Source organism: Bos taurus, chromosome 29, assembly GCF_002263795.3.
Source record: "Bos taurus isolate L1 Dominette 01449 registration number 42190680 breed Hereford chromosome 29, ARS-UCD2.0, whole genome shotgun sequence".
In the NCBI taxonomy this organism is placed as follows: domain Eukaryota; kingdom Metazoa; phylum Chordata; class Mammalia; order Artiodactyla; family Bovidae; genus Bos; species Bos taurus.
Genome location: NC_037356.1, coordinates 29173570 through 29184837, shown reverse-complemented (window position 1 = coordinate 29184837; position 11268 = coordinate 29173570).

Genomic DNA, 11268 nt, shown 5'->3' with positions numbered 1-11268 from the left:
GGGCCACCCAATATAAGCTAAATACGGCTATCTCCATATCTATGGTACATCCATAGTGTGGAATTTTGTTGTTCTTTAGTCGTCCAACTCCTCTGTGACCCTAGGGATTGGGGTATTCCAGACAAAAATACTGGAATGGGTTACCATTTCCTCCTCTAGGGGATCTTTCTGACTCACGTCTCCTACCCACATCTCCTGCATTGCAGGTGAATTCTTTACCACTGAGCCACCAGGGAAGCCCAGCTATCTCCATAGTCCAATAGAAAGAAAAGGAAAGTGAAATTTATCCTAGGCCCTCCTACACACAGGACCCAGGTCCTAGCTTTGTTCTGTCAACCTAAATAAAGATGGAAACCAGGGCAAGTTTCAATGACCAGAATTTGAGGTTATTCAGGAATAGCAGGGGAATTGCAATTCGGGAAAGGCATGCTGTCACAAGACACAAACGTATCTATTGAGGGCTTGGGGTGGGCTGTATTTACAGGCAACAAGTGCAAAGAGGGGTAAGTCCAGCCAGAGTTTGAGCAGTAAGTTCATTGGCTTGAGGATGGGGAGAGATTTCTGCTGAATGTTCATCGATCAGGAGATAATTCTCAATCTCCTGTAAATCAGGCATGTATGCAAAATCAATCTCTCAGTTATTAAGTTCTATACTTCTCAGGGAGCACACATGAGATTCTTTGTTACATATCCTCTGGTTCCATTCTTTAAAATTTGTTTATTTTTAATTGGAGGATAATTGCTTTACAATTGGCTTCCCTAGTGGGTCAGAGGGTAAAGAATCTGCCTGCATTGCAGCAGACCCGGGTTCAATCCCTGGGTCAGGAAGATCCCCTGGAGAAGGAAATGGCACTCCACTCCAGTATTCTTGCCTGGGGAATCCCATGGACAGAGGAGCCTGGCACTCTGAATCGAAAATGACTGAAGTGACTTAGCACAATTGCTTTACAATATTGTGTTGGTTTCTGCCATATATCAGCATGAATCAGCTGTAGGTATACATATATCTCCTCCCTCGCTCTTCAACCTTCCTCCCACCTCTCTCGCAATCCCACCCTTCTAGGTTGTCACAGAGCCCTGGATTTAAGCTCCCTTAGTCATACAATGAGTCTCCACTGGCTATCTAATTTTCCATATGGTAATGCATGCTTCAAGGCTACTCTCCTAGTCTGCCCCACGTCCCTCCCTGTGCCCGCAACTCTGTTCCCTCTGCCTGCGTCTCCATTGCTGCCCTGCATATGGGCTCTTCAGCACCATCTTTCTAGATTCCAAATATAGGCATTAATATATGATATTTGTCTTTCTCTTTCTGACTCACTTCATTCTGTATAATAGGCTCTAGGTTCATCCACCTTATTAGAACTGACTCAAATGTGTTCCTTTTATGGCTGAGTGATATTCCACTGTATATGTGTACCACAACTTCTTTATCCATTCATCTGTCAATGGACATCTAGGCGGCTTCCATGCTCTAGCTATTGTAAATAGTGCTGTGATGAACATTGGGGTGCAGGTGTCTCTTTGAATTATGGTCTATTCAGGTTATACACCTGAGTGGAATTGTTGGGTTATGTGGTAGTTTTCAGAGAAGGTGATGACACCCCACTCCAGTACTCTTGCCTGGAAAATCCCATGGACGGAGGAGCCTGGTAGGCTGCAGTCCATGGGGTCGCGAAGAGTTGGACATGACTGAGCGATTTCACTTTCACTTTTCACTTTCATGCATTGGAGAAGGAAATGGCAATCTACCCCAGTGTTCTTGCCTGGAGAATCCCAGGGACGGGGGAGCCTAGTGGGCTGCTGTCTCTGGGGTCGCAGAGTCGGACACGACTGAAGCGACTCAGCAGCAGCAGCAGCAGTGGTAGTTTTATTCCTACTTTTTAAAGGAATCTCCACACTGTTCTCCATAGTGACTGGATCAGTTTGCGTTCCCACCAACAGTGCGAAAGGGTTCCCTTTTGTCCACACCCTTTCCAGAATTTATTGTCTGTAGGTTTTTTGTTGACGGCCATTTGACCGATGTGAGGTGATACCTCATTGTAGTTTTGATTTGCATTTCTCTAATAATGAGCGATGTTGAGCATCTTTTCATGTGTTTGTTAGCCATCTGTATGTTTTCTTTGGAGAACTGGTTCCATTTTAGATCAAAATCCCTTCCTCAACTCATTTGAAAAGACCCTGACGCTGGGAAAGATTGAGGGCAGGAGGAGAAGGAGATGCCAGAGGATGAGATGGTTGGATGGCATCACCGACTCAATGGACATGGGTTTGGGTGAACTCCGGGAGTTGGTGATGGACAGGGAGGCCTGGTGTGCTGCAGTTCATGGGGTCACAAAGAGTTGGATATGACTGAGCGACTGAACTGAACTAGCCCTCTGAATCCTTCTTCAAAGCACTGTTTCCCCCTCTCCTTGTCTCTTTTGTTCATAGTAGTATCTCCAGCACCACAAACAATTCCCAGTATCTATCAGATGGCAAACATCCACTAATATTTGCTGATGGTTGAGTAATCGACTATTAATTATTACTCTATTAGACCTGCTCCCTCCCCAGCAGTCTGATGGCAATACTTGACAACCCACAGAATTTTGAATCTAAAGCACTGAGTTGGACCATACTGCTGTGGGCTTGAGCATGTATATTTCAGGACGGTCTCCAAATTGAGCCCAAAGTGCAATGAATAGTTTCAGCTCCCCAAACCCTATTGCCTTTGAGATCTTTCCAGCAATACCAGGGGAGGCTAAACCCCCTCAATCATGGTGAATTTAGGACTTCTCTGGCAGTCCAGCAGTTGAGAATATTTCTGCCAGTGCAGGGGACATGGGTTTCATTCCTGGTTCGGGAAGATTCCATGTGCTATGCAGCAACAAAGCCTGTGCTTAGTTGCTTTAAATTATATAATTTTCATGTATACAACATTATATTTCTACTTCTATATACATTAAAGCATGCTCAACACCAAAAATTTAGTTTCCATTCATCATCACACACTTGGTTCCTATACTCATTTCATCTTCTAGCCACCCCTTCCTCTCTGGGGTGACCCTTGAACAATGTCAGGATTGGGGTGTCAACCCTCCACCAGTCAAAAATCCACATATAACTTTACAGTCAGGCTTCCTTATAGAAGATTCCACACCCAGAGATTCAGCCAAAAGAGGACTGTGTAGTGCTGTGGTATGTACTTAATTTTAAAAATCTAGGAATAAGTGGACCCACGCAATTCAAACTTGTGTTGTTCAAGGGTCAACTGTACTCTGTTTTCTGTATCTGTGTGTTTGGTTTCTGGTTAGGTTTGTCATTGATTTTTGTTTTTGTTTTATATTCCATCTATGAGTGAAATCATACAGTATTTGTTTTTTTCTATCTTATATTTCTCTCAGTGTAATACTCTCAAGATCTATCCATGTTGTTACAAATGTCAAGATTTCATCTTTTTGAAAGGCTGAATAGTATATCATTGTACATATATTAATATATATAATGTATGTATGTGTGTGTGTGTGTGTGTGTAGTGTCCATATATATAAATGGGCTTCCATGGTGGCTCAGACTGTAAAGAATCTGCCTGCAATGCAGGACACCTGGGTTATATCCCTGGGTCAGGAAGATTCCCTGTAGTAGGAAATGGCAACCCACTCCAGTATTCTTGCCTGGATAATCTTATGGGAAGAGGAGCCTAGCGGGCTGCAGTCTATTGGGTCACAAAGAGTCGGACACGACTGAGCACGCGTGCAACTCAAATCAAAAGTTTTCTTTATCTATTCTTTATAATAGAATAAAGAATTTTCTTTATCTATTCACTCATTGATGGGCACTTAGGCTGTTTCCATATCTTAGCTAACATAAACAACACTAAGATAAATGCTGGGGTGCATATATCTTTTCAAAGTAGTGTTTTTGTATGTTTTGGATAAATACCCAGAAGTGGGTTCTGGGAAAGTGGGATAAGTGAATCATATGGTAGTTCTTAACTTTTTGAGGAATATCCATACTGTTTTCCATTGCAGCTACACCAATTTATGTTCCAACACTGTATGAGGGTCCTGTTTCCTCCACGTACTTGCCAACACTTGTGATTTCTTGCCTTTTTGGTAATAATCATTCTATTTTGATAATAGCACATCCATGGGTGTGAGATAATATCTCACTGTGGTTTTGATTTGCATTTCCCTAGTGATGAGTGCGGAGAAGGCAGTGGCACCCCATTCCAGTACTCTTGCCTGGCAAATCCCATGGACGGAGGAGCCTGGTGGGCTGCAGTCCATGGGGTCGCAAAGAGTCAGACACGACTGAGTGACTTCACATTAACTTTTGACTTTCATGCATTGGATAAGGAAATGGCAACCCACTCCAGTGTTCTTGCCTGGAGAATCCCAGGGACCGGGGAGCCTGGTGGGCTGACGTCTATAGGGTCACGCAGAGTCGGACACGACTGAAGCAACTCAGCAGCAGCAGCAGTGATGAGTGATGCTGAACATCTTTTCATGTGCCTGTTGGCCATCTGTATGTCTTTGAAGAAATAAAAGTCTATTCGATAAACAAATCTGTCTATTCAGATCCTCTGCCCATTTTTTAATTGAGTTTTGTTAAGTTGTATGAGTTGCTGAGTTGTATAATTCTTTATATTTTGGATATTAACACTGTACTGAATGTATTATTTACAAATATCTTCTCCCATTCGTCAGATTACCATCCTTTTTTTTCCCTTGGCCGTGTTTCACATTCTTTCTTTGTCTTCGACTTTTGACCGTCTGTCTTGAAGATGGTCTTTTTGCATTGAAGCAATTAGATGTTCTCTTAGTTTCACGGACTTGTGTGTCCAGTTCCTTGTCAGGTTCAGGAAGTTTCAGATATTATTTCTTTAAGTAAACTGTCTCCTCTCTTCTCCTTCTCCTCTTCTCCTTTTGGGATAACTGTTACCCTAATGTTGCCCTTCCTAAAAGATTTAGTTAACTCTCATAAACTTTCCTCATTTTTTTTTTTTTTAGATCTTAATTCTCATTCCTTTTTACCTGTACCACTTCTAGATTTCCATTGTCTAGCTTGCTAATTCTCTCTTTCATATGATCTGCTTTATTGCCAATGGATTCCAATGCATTGTCTATCTCATTAATTGAGTTCCTCAGCTCCAGAATGATTTCTGCTTGCTTCTCCCTTAGAATTTCAATCTCTTTGGTAAGGTCCTCCTTCTGCTCATTACTTTCATTCCTGAGCTCATTGAATTGCCTTCTTAGCCTGTAGCGCATTGAATTTCATGACACCTATTTTGAATTCTCTATCAGTTAGACCGTAATATTCTGTGACTTTTTTAATTTCTGGAAAGTTTTCATTTACTTTTTATGTATTATGTGGTTCTTCATACTGCTTGATGGTTCCTTTGCCAGCACATTTGAAGTAGCAATCACCTTTTTTCCTTAAAGATTTTTTTAAATTTGATTCCAATGATACAGCAGGTTAGACATGAGAGGCTTCTCTCTTGTTTTCCAATGAGTGGCCCTATGGCAAGTTTTCAGTTTCCTATACCGGCACTGCCTCTGGCTGTGAGTCTGCACTGTGTCACAGGTGGAGCCCACTGTGCTCCTGAACGCTGCTGTGTCTCTGGCCTCACCTCCTGGGGCACAGAGACGGCAGGCACTTCCACAGCAGCTACGGTCTCCTGAATGTCACTCTCTGCTGCTTAGGGGAAGAGCGGGAGCTGACATCAGGGTACCTCTGCCATCTGCGGTACCGTTGGGTTGGTGGGAGCCGCTGCTAAGGGTGGTGGGTGGAGACCAGCATTGTGGATGCCTCTGTGGCTGGAGGGCAGGGTCCCAGGCTCCTCTGTCGCTGATACCCACTGGCCTGTGTGTGTGGGCACCGCAGCAGCGGGAGCCCCAGGGCATATGGCCATCTCTTCAGCTGCCACCGGGTTCTCTGGGGCTGCAGGCTCAACCAGAGTGGCTGTGGGCCGGGACTGTGGGCACCACCTGTGCTGTGGTCCTGGTTCCAGCTCTTCTTTGTGTTCCAGCCCACCTACCTTTAGATATACCGATATGTGGATTTTCCAGCGTCCTGAGTGTGTTGGGCAGAGCTGCTCTGTTGAGTTGTGGATGTTTAACTGGTTGTTGATTGAGGGGGAGAGACAAAGGGTGCATCTCAATCCACCATGATGCTGATATCAATACCATTGTCTTTTTTGGTTTGTTTTTGGCCACACCTTGCAGCATGTGGAACTTCCCTGACCAGGGGACCAGGAATTGAACACGTGCCCCCACAGTGGAAGTGGGAAGTCTTAACCACTGGACCACCAGGGAAGCCCAATACCATTATCTTTTTAACAAATATTCTATGATTTGAAAGCCCATGACTAGCTGCAAAAGTCTGAGCTGGTTTTCTTTTTTTTAAATATTTTATTTATCTATTTGGCTGCATTGGGTCTTAGCTGTGACACGTGGGGTCTTCACTGCAACACGTGAGCTTCTCTCTAGGTGGGACCGGCTCCAGGGCACAGGGCCTTAGTGGTTGCTCTGCAGCATGTGGGGTCTTAGTTCCCTCACCAGGGACTGAACTCATGTCCCCTGCATTGAAAGATGGACTCTTAACTGCTGGACCATTAAGGAAGTCCTGGAGCTGAAGTTTTGAATCTACTACTTTGCTTTGGGAATAATACTGTTGTAGGCAGGGGATTACTATATTGCTCTCTATGTGTGAAGAGAGATAGCAAGAGAATTAAATAGTATTATATCCCCAAATGAATCAGGAGTCAGAGAGGTGGTTATGTAGGTGTTAGCATATGTGCAGCGAGATGGGTATTAGAATAGGTTGCTCATCTAGATGCATAAATTTTGTGAAACAGCATAATAGTTTCTCTGTCATTTCTTAATTTGATGCATTCAAAACTTCCCAAGAAGTCTTTGCTTTAAATTCATATAACAAATATTATCAAAATTATAAGATGCTTGGGATCTTAAGTGGCTTTTATGCAAGTGAAGAGAGAAGCCAGTTAATCCAGGACAAACATGTTGTTTGCAGAAATAGGAGCCTTCACACTGGGCTACAATGCAGAGATAAAGGAACTCCCCTTACCCAAATTGGCTGGGAAGAGTGATGTCACTGAATGAGAAAGCAAAGGGCCTTCCAAGAAGCTAGGGTAGGTAGGAAGAGAGGTAGAGGGACTGCCAGTGACAGCAAAGGCATGCACGTGTGAGAATCTGGAAAGTCCAGCAGCGGGAGTCTGATAGCGACTTATAAGCAGTGTCAGGGAATAGAGTATGAGATGGTTGGATGGCACCACCAACTCAATGGACGTGAGTTTGAGCAAACTTCGGAAAACAGTGAAGGACAGGGAGGCCTGGCATGCTGCAGTCCATGGGGTCTCAAAGAGTCAGACATGACTGAGCGACTGAACAACAACAACAAATCGGAGAACTTCCTGATTGGAGGGCAGCAGCCTGCTCTTCACTGCCTCTGAGACAGAAGCTCTCCACTACTGTCGTGCTGAGTTCTTGGTTCCCGCCATGAATGGTAGTATGAGTGAGGGAGTTTTTGATCTTCCTATCTACTTGAGGGTAATATGTGAGTTCACAGGATCTGTGAAGCCATCAGAAAATCATTGAGTAATTGATAAGGTTCCTGCTCTGATGTGTTAAGGCTCGGGAAATTTTGCCTGACCTAAACTTAGCTGGGAAATAGATTGTCTCCCAAGAATCCTGACCCTCCCTGCAGGCTCTCTCCTTCCTTTTACCCAACAAGCCCCTCTTCTCCTCCCAAGTAATGTAGGGAATACTGCCAATTCCCAGAAGTTTGGAACATCTAGAAGGGCTCCGGTGGGTTGCCAGAATTCTCTGGGAGTTGGAAACCCTAGAAATGAAGAGGAGACAGAGAGAGGCTTTCTAGACATTTAACACAAGCTTCTTGGGACCTCTATGCATCCTCTGGCTGTTTCCTAGACTGTGACCATCCAGAATTGTCAGGTGGGGTCCAGTCTCGCCCAGATACACTAGCAGAGCTCAGTGAACACCTTTGATGTCCACCCACCAAGGAAAACCAGACAGTCTGCTCTGAACCTGAGCCTCCATCTTCAAAGGTCATTGTAGAAGAAACTGTTCCTGACCTTCCTGTTCACTCGGAACAAGCAAGTCAGATCTAAGCCTTGGTGGCAGTTAAAATTTAACAGACCACTCTTGCAGCCACCCCCACCGCCAAGCTCTTCCTCATCCCAAGCCAGAGCTTTAGCTGCAGGCCCCTAGCCCACTGTACTGTCTGGGCAGACAATATTTTTCAGAGAGTGGTTCCTGCTGGTTAAGGTTTCTGACATCTGTCCTGGCTGGGAGGTCAACGCTATTATGCATATGTGCATGCTAAGTTACTTCAGTCATGCCCGACTCTTAGCAACCCCATGGGCTGCAGCCCACCAGGCTCCTCTGTCCATGGGATTCTCCAGGCAAGAATACTGGAGTGAGTTGCTGTGCCCTCCTCCAGGGGATCTTCCCCACTCAGGGATCGAACCTGCATCTCTTATGTCTCCTGCATTGACAGGTGTGTTCTTTACCACTAATGCCGCCTGGGAAACCCCCAAGGCTACTATGGAAAACTATTAAAAGCATTCCATGTTCTTCCATTCAGTTCAGTCGCTCAGTTGTATCCAACTCTTTGCGACCCCATAAATCGCAGCACACCAGGCCTCCCTGTCCACCACCATCTCCCGGAGTTCACTCAAACTCACGTCCATTGAGTCAGTGATGCCATCCAGCCATCTCATCCTCCGTCGTCCCCTTCTCCTCCTGCCCCCAATCCCTCCCAGCATCAGAGTCTTTTCCAAGGAGTCAACTCTTCGCATGAGGTGGCCAAAGTATTGGAGTTTCAGCTTTAGCATCATTCCTTCCAAAGAAATCCCAGGGCTGATCTCCTTCAGAATGGACTGGTTGGATCTCCTTGCAGTCCAAGGGACTCTCAACAGTCTTCTCCAACACCACACTTCAAAAGCATCAATTCTTTGGCGCTCAGCTTTCTTCACAGTCCAACTCTCGCATCCATACATGACCACTGGAAAAACCATAGCCTTGACTAGATGGAGCTTTGTTGGCAAAGTAGTGTCTCTGCTTTTGAATATGCTATCTAGGTTGGTCATAACTTTTCTTCCAAGGAGTAAGTGTCTTTTAATCTCATGGCTGCAGTCACCATCTGCAGTGATCTTGGAGCCCAAAAAAATAAAGTCTGACCCTGTTTTCACTGTTTCCCCATCTATTTCCCATGAAGTGATGGGACCAGATGCCATGATCTTAGTTTTCTAAATGTTGAGCTTTAAGCCAACTTTTTCACTCTCCTCTTTCACTTTCATCCATGTTCTTATGCTATGCTATGCTAAGTCACTTCAGTCGTGTCTGACTCTGTGTGACCCCATAGACGGTAGCCTACCAGGCTCCCCCGTCCCTGGGATTCTCCAGGCAAGAACACTGGAGTGGTTGCCATTTCCTTCTGCAATGCATGAAAGTAAAAAGTGAAAGTGAAGTCCCTCAGTCGTGTCCGACTCTTAGCGACCCCATGGACTGCAGCCTACCAGGCTCCTCTGTCCATGGGATTTTCCAGACAAGAGTACTGGAGTGGGGTGCCATTGCCTTCTCCGCATCCATGTTCTTACCAGAGCCCAATCATGCAGGTTTTTATTTGGGTAGTCTTGGTGAACACACACTTGATTCACTCCTGGCTTGGGGAAATAGAGATATTGGACCCCACAGTGTCACGTTTGCCAGCCACTTCCCAAGGAACCCTTGACGTCAAAGTCAGTGTTATTACCCTGGCGGACATTGTACTTGGGTTTAGCAGGGTGGGCTCCGGGAGAGGGGGTAAGCAAGAACTGGCAGAAATGCACCACTAGGGGGCAGTATAACCTCCACTCCCTCTTCTCCAGCCTGGCAAGTCAATGTCCCAGAAGCCCTGTGCAGTAGGAAGGACTGGGTGAGCATCTGTTGTGACTGCAGTCCTAGACAATAGGTTGGGGACTGTTGTTTGGGGCGGCTTACAGGAGCCTCCCATCTGTACTCATCACTCCTAAAGTTGGTGGGTTACTCTCAGAGCACGGGACTGGAAGGTGACAACTGGGTGAAGGGGTGGGGCTTGAGGGAATGGCCTCAAGGGAAAGCCTTCTCTACCTTCGAGACTGAGACCCTGATAATTCATTCCTGGCAATGTCTCAGGAGGGGGTCATGGAGAAACGTTTCAGAGGAGTCCTTGTGAAGCAGCTAGTTATTATTCCTGGTCTTACCACAACTGATCCCCTCCCTTTTCATGTGTTCCAGGAGTTAATCTCCTAAACCCAGCATGGAGAAGAGCTGAACTGATGAAAAGTGGTGACTCAAAACCCATATCTGACTCCAAGTTCACGTTCCTTGCTTCTGTTACCAGTCAGACATGATCTCTGCCCTGCTGACTGAGAGGACATGAATCAGCATCTCCCTCTGGCCTTTACACTGCCTTGAAATCTGAATCCAGTCCTGTTTCATAGGTGTAAAGTCAAGGCGTTGGGCAATGATGCTTCCATGCCCAGCTCCGCGAACCTTCGAGACTGTCCAAGCCTAGAAAGTTGAGAAGACAGTTAAAGGAGGGTAAGTGGGGCCAGGTCAGGAGGCTGATTTGGGTTGACTATAGAGGAAGAGCGGGTGGGTCAGTGGTTTCTGGGGTGAGATCCAGACGTGCAGGGCAATGTCCTGAGGTTGATCCAGGCAGCTTGAGGGAGCAGGGGTTGGAGGTGGGTCTCAGCATCAGGAGATCAGCTGGTCTGGTAGTGAAGCAGGAGAGAGGGAAGAAACGTGACTGTTTCCCTAACCCACACTTTCCTTCTCCTACTTGGCCAGGAGCTCTCATGGAACCCAGTGGTAAAATAAGTCTGTCTCCTCTGACTCCTCGGGGACAAGGTGATCCACTCTCGGCCCTCCTCTCTGCTGAGCAAGGCCAGCAGCAGTGCTTGTCTGAGGTTGGCTGAAGTAGTTGAAGACATTGCTGAATGCAGGAAATACTTGTTTGTTTGTTTGTTTGTTTACTTTTATGCTGCACCTGGCAGCACGAGAGATCTTCCTTTCCCAACCAAGGATCGAACCCACACCCTCTACATTGAAAGCACGAAGTCTTAACCACCAGGGAAATCCCTGAGAATTGTTATTTTCCTTTGCCCTCCATGTCCTTTCACTGTCCTCATACAGGGGCAAAGTAAACCCAGCTTTGGGCTGACTACAAAGGAGCCTGATTTGGCCTCAAAGTCATTCCTTTCCCCTCCTTCTGTAGTCCCAG